Genomic DNA, 13,555 nt, shown 5'->3' with positions numbered 1-13,555 from the left:
GAATCAGATTACTATTATTTATGTTTCATGTTTATATGTGTGTTGGAAGCCGCAGGGTATAAATAAAAATTATTATTATTACTACAGTGGTACCTCGATTTTAGAACAGTCCTGTTCCAGAAAAGATCAAGTTTGTAAACCGAGGTACCACTGCATTACAATCACTATCATCCTCATCATCCTCTTCATCATCGCTGCTACTGCTACCTGAGATTCAATAAGCCTGGCTCTTCTCTGGCATCCCCTCCATCTCCAATGTCAGTTGTCTCTTTGGTCAACCCAAGACTGACAGGAGCAAAAACAAAAACAGAAAACCTGAAGCTACTTATCTTTCCTAACAATTCTGAAGCTGACATTCAAGATGGCCTGGGCAGTTCAGAGCAACCCAATCGTGGTAGAAAAAGGAATAATTTGAGGAAGATTGTTCAAAGAGAAAACTATAAGTTACTGTTTATTGTGGGGGTGTTAGGTTCCCACGTGTTATAGGGGGCACTGTTGAGCTCTGTGAAAATATATGAGGTTGGTCACATAAAGGTATTTTTTGAATTTCCAGGCAGATATGACGATCCCACAGGGAGCCTTACCAAGAGAGGCCACGATTCTACAATTCTCCTCCATGACGTCCTTATGCAGAGCTCTATGGTCAGGATCCAGCAATGCCCACTCCTCGTCCGCGAAACGAACAACGACATCTTCAAAGCACACTGGACCCTGAAAGAAAAGGGGAAATGTCCTCCTCTGAGACAACACTGTTGTTCATCACCACTTCTTGAGCCTTGACATCATTCCATCCCTCGGCCTCTGTCCCCACAAGGCAGCTTGCCCTGACCTGATCTGGCTCCACAGCCGCTGCTTCCCTTCTGCCCCCATTAAAAGACGGATCAGGAGGTCTTGCCAGCATCATTCTGTCACCTGCAAGAGAGAAAAGCTAAACAGGATGCCAGGAGTGCATGCTTCTCTCACAAGTGAAACAGGGCATCTCTAACTACTGATGCGCCTTTGAGAAAGCCTTACCTGCTGAGAGCATTTGGAAGTTTGTGCCCATTTCATATGTTTGTTGTGCAGAAATACACCTCCCCTCCTCTGGACCCTTGTTCCCAACTGTCTCCCCCCCCCCCCAAAACAAGATGAAAAGAACCCTCAGATGAGTTGGAAAACCAATAGAATGAGACCAAACGGAGGAAAAACCACCTTCCTCCTTACCCAGTGGCCTCTCTCTGGTGTCCAACGGAGGCCTCCCTGCCTCACAGGAATCCAGGTCCATTTCTGCAAAATGATCATTTCCCTGAAAAAGAAACAAGGATTCAAAACAGAGAATGGGGAGAAATATTAGAAAGAGAATGACATAACTTGAAGGGTGTGAGATCTCATTCCATGGATGCTCTCCCAGAAAACATATAGGCCATCGGTAGAGCATTATGGGATGTTCTCTGTCCTCTTTGGAGCCCCTTGGGAGTATCCAGAGGAAAGTCTCTCTCACCTGCTTTCTCTCCTCTGCCTGACTCAGGAGGAAACCTTCGGCCAGGGCCACCGCCTGGGAACTGGTCTCCGCTCCGCATTCCCTCACCCAGGTCTCCATCTCCGGGGGAAGGACAGCCAGGAACTGCTCCAAGATCACCAGGTCCAGCATCTCAGCTTTCGTGTGCCTTTCTGGCTTCAGCCACTGGTGGCAAAAGTGGTAGAGTCGGCTGCAAACCTCTCGGGGTCCTTTGGCCTCCTGGCAGCAGAACTGCCTCAACTGCTGGCTCTGCACCTCTGAGCGGAGGGTGTCCTCCTCACCCAGGATCTTCTGCACTGGGTTGTCCCAGAATCCCCCACTGCTCCCACTTTGGATGGCATGTCCTCTTCCTGCTCCAGGGCCAGCTGAGTCTCGCTCATCCATCTGTGCTCTCAGGAAACCTCTAAGAGATCGGAAGGAATCCTTTGGTCTTCTGCCAAGTTGTGTCTGTCTTAATGAGAAGCTCCAGCAAATCCTACAAAGCAAATACATTGTTCTGTTACAGAATTTGGAGGACGCGAGGAGGGAATGGTTCCCTGAGCAAGCATGGATGAGTCTTAATGGGAACCAGGGCTGGACTGCACCACATCTCAGACTATGAGCTATCTTTTTGAAATGAAAGAGGAAGAGGAAGAGAAGAAATAAGTCTCTAGCCTTCTAGAAATGCAAAATGTGGAGGCAACTGAAGGGATTTCTGTGAGATGCATCAGCCTGATTTCTTCTGCCTTCCAGTCAATGCATGAAGTCAGAACTGACTGACAAGGGAATCAGTTGTATCCTGTGAAAAATGGATGCTTGGCTCTAGTGGGGTCCTCACCTGGGGGTCCTCAGGAGTTCCTCCCCACCCCCACCCCCACTAACCTGCTTCTGTCTCCTTTTTTTGCACATGGACTCTGCCGCTCTCAAGACAGACGTCTGGGGGGGGGTCCGTTTTTCTTTGCTCTGAGGGCCAGGTATGTATCTGGCCAAATCCCTGAGGGCCAAGTGGGTGGGGCCAATGACATCTCCCTTGAAATTTGGGTGTGCAATTTATTATGATTATTCTATTAGATTGCTTAACACACACACAGCCATTGATGCTGATGTCCCTGGAGTCTCAGTGAGTAGCAGCGCCCACCCCAACCCCCAACCCCCTGCTTCTGTCTCCTTTTCTTGCACTTGGACTCTCTGCCGCTCTCAAGACAGACTTCTGGGGGGTGGGGTCCCTTTTTCTTTGCTCTGATGGCCAGGTATGTATCTGGCCAACCCCCTGAGGGCTAAGTGGGTGAGGCCAAAGACAATTCCCCTGAAATTTAGGCAGGTATTTTAGCATTATAATTCTGTCAGATAGCTTAACACACACACACACACACACACACACACACAGCAATTGATGCCAAGGTCCCTGGAGGCTCAGTGAGTAGCAGCGCCCATTTTCCAGCAACAATCCCTTTGGGCCAGAGAGGATGTGGTCCTGGGATGCCCTGCTCTGGGTGCGAGGGGATTGCTGCAGTGGCCTCCGGGTGGAGCTGCCCTTGGAGACACTGGGAAACTGGTTTGCAGTGCAGCAGCCAGACTATGGGCTGGGATCCCTCCCTTTATTCCTGCCCTTTCTCTCCCACCTTTCCTTCCTTCCTCGTCCAGCCTTTTAAAACCAATTGCACATATTTCCTCTGTTGCTGAATGACGCTGAGCGATGTCACACAGAGTCAAAGTCCTAGGGATTCCTTTGTTCGAAGAAGGGAGATTTTGTGGGAGCCATTTGGGATCCTCTGATCTCCCGGAAGGAGAGCGTGGCAGACCTGGCCCCTCCCTGGCAGGCCCCTCTCCTCCCCCTGCATGAGCAGACCAGCCCCCCCCCAGGCTGGCCCCCTCCCCTGCTGCAGCCCTGGGACCCCCACCGCCTCCCCACTCACCAGATCCCAGGAGGGGACAGCCAGGCAGCCCTGGCAGGAGAGGGAGGGGCCTGGGCTCTGGAGGACCTGGCCCGCCCCTTCTTGCTTCCTGTCCTCTCTAGGAAGGCAGCTCGGTTCCCTTTAACCCTTGCAAAGCCGAGTCCACCCAGCATTGCCCTCTCTCGGTTGGCAGAACATCGGCTTTTTTTTTAAATGGATTTGGGGGGGCTATGCCAATGCCCGTTGTCTTTGTCTTTGTCCATGGAGTTTTCTTGGCAGGGATACTGGAGTGGGTTGCCAGTTCCTCCTCCAGGTGGATAACGTTTGGTCCAAACTCTCCACTATGACCTGTCCATCTTGACCTGTCCATAGCTTCCCTGAGTAATTCAAGCCCCTTCGCCACGACAAGGCAGTGATCCATGAAGGGGAATTAAAGAACCTTTTAATGAGGGTGAAAGAGGAGAGCGCAAAATATGTTCTGAAGCTCAACATCCAAAAAACTAAGATCATGGCCACTGGTCCCATCACCTCCTGGCAAATAGAAGGGGAAGAAATGGAGGCAGTGAGAGATTTCACTTTCTTGGGCTCCACGATCACTGCAGATGGTGACAGCAGTCACGAAATTAGAAGACGCCTGCTTCTTGGGAGAAAAGCAATGACAAACCTAGACAGCATCTTAAAAAGCAGAGACATCACCTTGCCGACAAAGGTCCGTATAGTTAAAGCTATGGTTTTCCCAGTAGTAATGTACGGAAGTGAGAGCTGGACCATAAAGAAGGCTGATCACCAAAGAATGGATGCTTTTGAATTATGGTGCTGGAGGAGACTCTTGAGAGTCCCATGGACTGCAAAAAGGTCAAACCTATCCATCCTTAAAGAAATCAGCCCTGAGTGCTCACTGGAAGGGCAGATCCTGAAGCTGAGGCTCCAGTACTTTGGCCACCTCATGAGAAGAGAAGACTCCCTAGAAAAGACCCTGATGTTGGGAAAGATGGAGGGCACAAGGAGAAGGGGACGACAGAGGATGAGATTGCTGGACAGTGTTCTCGAAGCTACTAACATGAGTTTGGCCAAACTGCGAGAGGCAGTGAAGGATAGGCGTGCCTGGCGTGCTCTGGTCCATGGGGTCACGAAGAGTCGGACACGACTGAACGACTGAACAACAACAACAATGCCAATGCCCAGATATCCTTTTGGGGGTGAGGCTCTTGGTTGGACTCTGAGCCTCTCCTTCCCTTGGACAGAAACCGGAGGAACAGCTTGCAGGGAAAAGGGCTTTGCAGGAGGCAAGGAATTCAGGAGTGGAGAGAGAGGAGGGGATCCGAGGGTCATCTAGTCCAACCCCCAGCAAAGCAGGAATCTCAGCTAAAGCATCTCTGCTTAGAAACCTCCAAGGAAGGAGAGTCCACCTCCCAAGGGAGACCTTTCCCCCAAGGCCTGCAGTGTCCCTTGCCAGGTGCTCAGGGGTGGACTCACCTGTCCCCATGTCCTTCTCTTTGCAGATGGGCTGCGGTTGCACATCCCTCCCCCAGGGGTGAGTATTGGAGAGAACCAGAGCAGGGACTCAGACCTGCCCCCCTTGCCCCCCACTCTGCACTCTCGGATGTGGAGAAGCCTTCTCTTTGCAAGGAACTGACAGCCTGACTTTTGCCTTTCAGCTGCTGGAGGAAGATCTCTGGATAGAAATGTATTAATTATGGAACTAAACTGACAATATTACCATATAAAAAGTATACATAGATATTTCCTCAGAGTCAAAGCCTAGAAATGCTTTAAAACAATGTGCTGATTCAAAGTGCAATATACAAAGCGAAATATAATGTTCAAGATGGTTATGCAAAAGTCTATAAGGCGTATGGGTCTATCTTCCCAATGTAGGAGAAGGTTATACAAAGTCATTCAGACGTGTGGGTATGTCCTCCCGACGGGTGGCCAGCTTCAAATCTTCCCGTTTCCCCAGCAGTTTCGCCAAGGTCTGGACTTTATCATCAAATCAGAACTAGGATATTAAACATAGCTAAGCTATTCAAAGTGACTCAGACTCCCACCATTCCAATACAGCTAATGCGGACTCAAACTTTCTCCCTGAAGTGCTCCAAGCAGGAGAGGCCAAAGCCATCCTGGTGGGTGATGGGTGGTATGGGGGACCCCATGGGGAAGTGGGGGAGGGAAGGGCTTTGGGGAAAGGGTTGTGCATCTGTGGGAGAGGAGGACCCTACTGGCTTAAGTTCATATATCCTATTTGAAAGGGGAATCGTCTTAGAGACTTCCTGTGAAAATCTGGAATGCTGTTCCTAGAATGGAGGCATGTGCAACAGGTCCATGGTTATCTACTGGTAGATCCGCAACTCTGATCACTGCTTCCTGAGAGAAGCTCAGCAACTTTGGGCAAAGACAATGGGTAGATCACAGGCAGGTTTTTTTTTATTACTGTGACTAGATAAACACCAACAAAGATGTGTCTCGTGGAACAGGTAGGTAGCCGTGTTGGTCTGCCATAGTCAAAACAAAACAAAATAAAAAATTCCTTCCACCTTAGAGACCAACTAAGTTTGTTCTTGGTATGAGTATCTGAAGAAGTGTGCATGCACACGAAAGCTCATACCAAGAACAAACTTAGTTGGTCTCTAAGGTGCTACTGGGAAGAATGTTTTATTTTGTTTTGTTTTGTCTCGTGGAAGTTGGACATCCCTGCTATAATGCATAGGTTTAAACACACCAAACCAAACCTGATAAAATCCATTAAAATCCATTTTAAAAAATGACTACTCATAGACAATTCAGAGTGGGAGCAGGGGCGTAGCAAGGGGAGGCGGGGGGCAGGCTGCGCCCTGAGGTGGGGATGACACTTGGGGTGGGGGGCACCACAACCCCACGATCGGCGGCGCGCGGTGTCTGGCTTGCTTGCCACCGGCGCCTGCTTTCCTTTTATAATTATTATTAAAGGGCTTTTCTCCCCGCTGCCGGGGGGAGCTGCCGGGGTGGCCAGCGAGGAGGAGGGGTGTCACGCTTGTCACAAGGGTGATACCTCCCCAGCCTCGCTGGCCTGTCCCGCACCTCGTCCCTGTGGGCGGCTCCGCCCGGCAGCGGGGAGAAAAGCCCTTTAAAAAAAAAGAACTGAGGAGGCTTCCTCCGCCCCTGAGTGGGAAAACTCTGAAATTTACCTGTGGAAAGAATCTTGCATGTTAAATATGGAACTTGTCTCCCTTTCTTCCATTGTTGATGGTTCAGTACTTAACCATTGTTTCCCCTTAAGTAACCCCTGGGGCAAAGATTTGGGGCAACCTACAATTCCACACAAACACACAAAAGGGGTACTTCTCACTGCAGTTTCCTCCAGGACCGGTGCTAGGGCTTCTGGCACCCTAGGCGACACCAATTTTCTGGCGCCCCCCTGCCCCCCGCCAAAGCCTGCTTTGGCGGGAGGTACCGTGGGGGGGGGGGTAGAGAGGCAAGCAGCGGTTTCTCCGCTATAGCGGAGAAGCCGCTGCTCAACCGTCCAGCCCCCCGCCAAAGCCTGCTTTAGCGGGAGGTGCGGGCGCAAGCGGGCCAGCGGTGTGGCGTGGTGCAGCGGGCCAATGGCCGCCTAGTCCACCTAAATGGACGTGCCAGCCCTGGTTTCCTCAGTGGCTCCCAATTTTACATAAAGAAATATGACGTAACATAGCCTCTGTACATGTATGGGGTTCATGATTCAGCAATCTATTGTACCATTTAAAGTTTTGCATCTCCTGACTAAATTACCATTTGAATAAAGCCACAATTGGCTTTTCTTACCAGGGACTCAAGGAAGGCAAAGGGGTAGATTTAAGAGACCAAATTCCCAAGGGCATAAAAAAAAACCTGCTCAGTCAGTTTAAAATCCACTTTCCCAGTTTGATGTCCTAAGACATTTCTGATACATAGGCTTTCCTGTTTCTTGCTGCTTAGGAAGTAGGCTTATGAATCTTAAACTTTAAATAGATCAGAACTTTTTTTAAAAAAAGAACTTCAACATTCAGACAAACCAACAACTCAACTTTTCCACCAAAAGCCAGTAATAAAAGTTTGATCAAATAAAATTCTTAATAAAGTCTCAGTGGTAATGGATCATGTTTCCTGCATTAAACGGAAATATCTGCCCGCCCACCCCCACCCCACCCCCGGAAAGAAAATTGGGAGCTACATGCCTCTTTTATCTAGAGGAGATTGGGGTACAGATCTCTATTCAAAAATGTTTTACAAATGTGGGTTTTTATTATTTTGTGTGCCCCCCTCTGGTCATTAGCAGAACAATCAACCGTCCTCTTATGTATGAGTGAAAATGGCCAGACAGTCACAGTTCATATGATTTTTAATATTCTTACTCATTTCAGCCTTACCATTAACAGACCAGATTTTCTGTCCTTTATTTACAGGAAAAAATGGTCAGGGGACGAGAGAGGATGAGATGGTTGGACAGTGTTCTCGAAGCTACTAGCATGAGTTTGGCCAAACTGCGAGAAGCAGTGAAGGATAGGAGTGCCTGGCGTGCTCTGGTCCATGGGGTCACAAAGAGTCGGACACGACTGAACGACTGAACAACAACACCCTGTTCAGCAAATTCAGCATTTTGTGAAATGACTACTCGGTCATGTCCCACAGCAAAACGATAGTGCCTTCTAGAATAGCCCTGATAGCCGATGAAACACAGCTTTCTGGTTTTGGGCTCACCTTTACGTCTCAGAGACTTGGGGATATGAACAAAAGCCCAACTCCCCCACACATGTAAACCTGCATAATCCGGTTCCTTCCCAAAAAGCATTCTGTAGGGAATATCACCCGTGGCAGTAGTGAAAATATGGTTCACTAGAAAATTTGCAATCAGGAGAGCTTCTCCACAGAGCTTTGCATCATTTTGCAATCCAGCATCAGTTAACAAGTTGTCCTTTACGATTTGTATGATACCCACTCATTTCTCTGCAACTCAATTTTGCCAGGGACTATTGGACATGTCAGGCAATGCGTTATTCCATGGCGTTTAAGCCATGCCTGGAAATGATTACTTAAATATTCACCTCCTCGGCCGCTTTGGAGTTGAATGACTGGCCTTTGAAAACGTTTTTCTGCCCATACCTTCCAGGACTTAAAAGCATCAGCACATTCTGATTTGTTTCTCAATAGATATAGCCACGAATACCTTGTTTTATCATCCACAATAATTAGGCCATATCTAGATCCTCCCTCACTCTCTGGAAAAGGACCAATTAAGTCAGAATGAACAAGTTGCAGAGCATGTGTAGAAATTGTATCACTTCTATCTGGTATTGGTTACAACGTTGATTTTGCTTGCTTGCAAATAGCACAATCAAGGTATGTGCTGCACTGGTTAACTTTTAAATCTTTACATATTTTTTGCATGTTCACCAGATATTTGAAGCTTGCATGCCCCATTTTTCTGTGCAAAGCATGGATGCAGTTTTTAGGTAAAGGTAAAGGGACCCCTGTCCATCAGGTCCAGTCGTGTCCGACTCTGGGGTTGCGGCGCTCATCTCGCTCTATAGGCCAAGGGAGCCGGCGTTTGTCCACAGACAGCTTCCGGGTCATGTGGCCAGCATGACAAAGCTGCTTCTGGCGAACCAGAGCAGTGCACGGAAACGCCATTTACCTTCCCGCTGGAGCGGTCCCTATTTATCTACTTGCACTATGATGTGCTTTCGAACTGCTAGGTGGGCAGGAGCTGGGACCGAGCAACGGGAGCTCACCCCGTGGCAGGGATTCGAACCGCCGACCTTCTGATCAGCAAGCCCTAGACTCTGTGGTTTAACCCACAGCGCCACCTGGGTCCCATGGATGCAGTTTTTATGCGGGCAATAATAGTTATTAACACATCATTTTTTCCAGCTTTAGGTCTCTCTGTGACCCTATCAACCCAACTCTGTGACCCGGAGAATGCTGTAAATAATAAAACACTCATCACCCTCAAAAATAAATGCAAACCCAACCTTTGTAAGGCATGAAACTGACAATAAAGAAAATTCTAATTCTTCAGCAAACAACACATTGCTCAATTCTGCATGTAGACATGGCAGATAACATGTACCTATACCTGAGATTGGGCAATGCCATCCATCAGCAAGAGAAATGCTGTCCTTGCCTTTTGGTAATTTGCTGAGTGTTGTAAAACACTCAGGGCTGTTCATTATGATTCTGACAGAGCCAGAGTCCACAATGTAGCCGTCTGGGGAAATGTTCTTTTCTTTTCTTGCGGCAGCCGAGACGAAATGCATCCGCTTTTCTGTCTCCTGTGAATCGCTCGCTCTTCCTGGGATTTTCCTGGGATTTTCACATGGCAATCTTTCTTCATATGCCCAAACATTTCTTTGCCAACATGGCATGATCCATGGAGCGTTCTTTGGTCTCATCTCCTCCTGAGAATCTGGATCTTTGGTTAGCAGGGCGACTGGAACTCCGCCGGTCAGCCTTCTCACTCAGCTTTTCCATGCGCTTTTCAGATTCCTCCTGTAGACGGGTCGTCACATACGCCACCAATAAATCTTATTGCCTCATGCTTTCCAGAGAAGCTATCACAATATTAAAACTTGGTGGGAGACTGGATAGCAGGATACAGACTTGATCCAGGTCTGGAAATCTTTTACCTCTCCTTTGCAACTGGAGGAATAACATGCGCAAAGTCTGGAGGTGTGTTGTTAAACATCCACCTTCAGGTAGCACAGTTCTGTACAGCCTCCTAGTTAGTCCAATTATTGAACCAGCACTGTCAGACAGGTGTATCTGATGTAGACGATCCCAATATTGTTTGGCAGAGTCTAAATCTGCAACGTGCAGAACCTGTGGTTCCTCTAGAGCAGGGGTCTGCAACCTTTAAGACAAAAATAGCCACTTGGACCCGTTTCTGAAGGGGAAAAAAAAACTGGGAGAAGCAAAACCATTGTGACATTTAAAACAAATATAACACTGCATATATATGTATATGTATATATGTATTTCAACTAACAATCCAGTCTGGGCTCCATGCACTGCCTGTTAACGCTTTGAATAAACTCATACTGCAGCATAAACTTAACATTCTATTTACGGGGGACATTATCTTCAGACCAACTAACTGCGTTTCATGATACTTTACTGCCCATACTTAAAAAAAAGAAATCCCTCAGGATCTTTTCCAGCACACCTAGTTTGAAAGCTCTTTCTGAATGCTGTGTCAACCAAGAGGATTGGCAATACTGAAACCCAGGCAGCACTGAGACTGGTATGCATAACCATGTGCAAATAAGGCCGTTCAACACCTTTTTGAAAGCCCTAGCAAACAACACAAACAACACTAGCAAACAACACAGTCCCTCCCAAATGCAGTATACCCCAATGCAGATGCTGCTTGAGTCACACAGAGGCTCCCCCAAGCAATCAACAAATGAAATAACAATAACAATATTAATGTTACCAATAATAGTAATACAAGTAAGAGGTCTCAACGAACCTTTCGCTTCTGGATACTCCCCTGTGTTAGGCAACTAATAAATAGCATTAAGAACGGTGATAATATAAGGAAGAGGTCCAGCAAAATTTTTGCTTGATGGCAAATTGCCCAGTGACTCCCACCCCAACCCCCATGTTAGGCAACTACTAAGTTAAATAACTAAGCAGGGCCCAGTATGGTTTCAAACTGGATGGGAGAGCACGTGTTGAGATACTTGTATTGCCGGGGGTTGGGCTGCTAGAGGACCCTCGGGTGTCCCTTCCAACTCCACAGTTCTATGATTCTAACAATATAAGCAAAAGGGTGAGTGCGTTTTTCACTCAAGGCCAGTGCATGCCCCCTTAAAAACAACAACAACACACCATCAAATCCCACTATGGCGCTTAATAGAGCAATTTCGTTGTTTCATGCAAAGGGACAATGACAATGAAGATTTATTCTATTCAATAGTAACAACACACACCTTTAGTCCTTTGCAGATTGCATAATCGGTTATGCTGCAGTCCTGGCTAGGCTCGTTTTACCAGGACCTAAATCCCGATGGACCTCAGCGGGGATTTGCTAAGTGCGCTGGTTAAAGTCTTTGAAAGGCTGCAAACTTACCCGGAAGTAAGTCCCATGGAGCGCAATGGGACTTACTTCTGAGTAGACAAACACGGGGCTGCGCTGTGAAGGTGCCACTTCAAGATGCAACACCCTCGGAAGTGAAAAATGTTTTGCAGCTGTGGGGCAGTACAGCAGGTGATGTTAAGTTTGTATTGATTTAAGGCATATCAGCAATCAGATACAGTATATAATGAGGTCTGCGTACCTCTCTCAGTACCCTGGGTGGTGGGTCATGTTTCTGTAACGTTCTTGTAATTAATGTAACTTCTGTTATTTTTCTTTAATTAAAACAACTCCTGATTATACTTTGCAGTCTCCTCAGAATGCCTTTTGTTGCGCAGTTACTCAGTTTAAATGCGCCAACACCTCCAGCTGTAGCAATTCGCCATCCGTAAGATCCTGGGCGCCATAACCTGACATGCAGCAGGAATTAATGACACAGAGTTCTTCATTGAAGTAATAAAATCTTTACTAAGTTTAAAATAAACTTCTTCATAACATAGTTCCAAAACGTTTTAAGAGAACACATACTGAATACAGACTCTGCTCTATACTGACACAAACTCTGAGACTGAGACAAAATGGTCGCTACATTTAAGGTAAGTGAGTCACATGGCCCAGAATGACTTTACAATTAACAGTCAGGCTTCAACAGTTTTAGGAGGCCGAATACCTTTGCTGTTTCTGTTCTCTTGTGTCTTTGTCACATGACAGCAGAGATAAGACTGACTTCTGTTCTTACACTTTCCAAGCCTAGGAAAGTAAGCAGGTTCATGTTCAAAATGAACTTTCTTCAACACCCTGAAGCCTTTTTGTTAGGTATCTCAAACCAAGAGCTGCCAAAAGAAAAATGGATATTATTTATGTGTGCTACAACAGCAGCCAGAATCTTGATTGCACAATATTGGAAGACGGAAGAAATACCATAAAAGGAACAATGGCAAGAAAAACTGACGAACTATGCAAAGTTGGCTACGAGAGAAGGACAAAAAGATAAACAACGAGAGAAGGACAAAAAGGACGTCAAAAGAGTCTGGGAACCATTTAGTCTATTTGCAGAAACAGCAAAATGGACTGGATTCACTGGCAGGGTTTGAATAAACATTCACAACTTTATTTCAGTAGCAGATATTTTAGAGAAATGATAAGGGAATTTACTTTTACATAAGAAAAGCAGGATACAACAAATAAAGCTAAATAACTCAGCAGAGGGGGAGTTGAGGGAAGTCCAGAGGAGGGGAGGGAGAACAATGGTATACAACATGATGATTGAGATCTGTATTTTTATTTCTTGTAAAAATTCAACAAATATTCATTAAAAAAGTAAAGTAAACAGAGACATGTGATATACTAGTCACATACCCAGCAACGGGAGCAGTGAATTACTAATACAGCACACATGATTACAGGTACAGGTAAGTAGCCGTGTTGGTCTGCCAAAGTGAAAACAAAATTTAATTGGAAGATCTGCATCTGCTAACAATGCTTTCATCTGTGTCTGCAGGACACCTCCCCTACGCTCTGCTAATCCGTTCTCCTGAGGAGTTACCACGTTGGCAAGTCTATGTTTAATCCCTTGAGACTGCAACCAGTCTCTCAGGGAGCTTGCCATATATTCCCCTTCTCTGTCTGGATAGAACACACCTTTTTTACCAAGTTGTCTTTCTACCCTTCTCACCCAGAATTTCAAAGTTTGGGGCACCTCAGACTTTTGCTTTAATAGACCCAACCAAACCTAAAGTAGTCATCCACCAGGATTAAATAATACTTATTATGGGATACACTTGGTGGAAAAGGGCCAGTTACATCAGCATGAATTAGCTCCAGGGTGTCACAGGGCCAGCTTTAAAGCAAACTTTGGTCTCCAGCTGTTTTTGGACTACAACTCCCATCATCCCTAGGGGAGGGATGATGGGAACTGTAGCCGGGAGCAGCTGGGGACCCAAGGTTGGGAAACACTGCTTTAAAGAAACTTTTGCGTTTGGCCTGCAAAGATGGGACCTGTACACATTTGTATTTTCTTCTATCTTGTTTTCCTCATGACCTTTGTGTTTATTTTTTTATTTTTGAGAGGGCAAATTGAAAGAGAAATTGTATGGCAAGTTGCAGAAGAATAAA

At 46.6% G+C, this 13,555-nt stretch overlaps 1 long non-coding RNA gene and 1 pseudogene across 1 annotated transcript; both read right to left on the bottom strand.

Annotated features, from left to right (window-relative positions):
* Window positions 1–13,555, bottom strand: part of LOC117045114 — a 61,741-nt pseudogene that overhangs the window by 6,832 nt on the left and 41,354 nt on the right.
* On the bottom strand, window positions 1,803–3,424 carry LOC117045118. Its single transcript, XR_004426402.1, has 2 exons — window positions 3,394–3,424; window positions 1,803–1,973 (listed from the first exon to the last, which is right to left on the bottom strand). It is a non-coding gene; the product is annotated as an uncharacterized LOC117045118 (long non-coding RNA).

This window comes from Lacerta agilis, chromosome 4, assembly GCF_009819535.1.
Source record: "Lacerta agilis isolate rLacAgi1 chromosome 4, rLacAgi1.pri, whole genome shotgun sequence".
Lineage (NCBI taxonomy): Eukaryota > Metazoa > Chordata > Lepidosauria > Squamata > Lacertidae > Lacerta > Lacerta agilis.
Note: the sequence above shows the minus strand (reverse complement) of the source record. Positions and strands in the feature narration are given on the sequence as shown.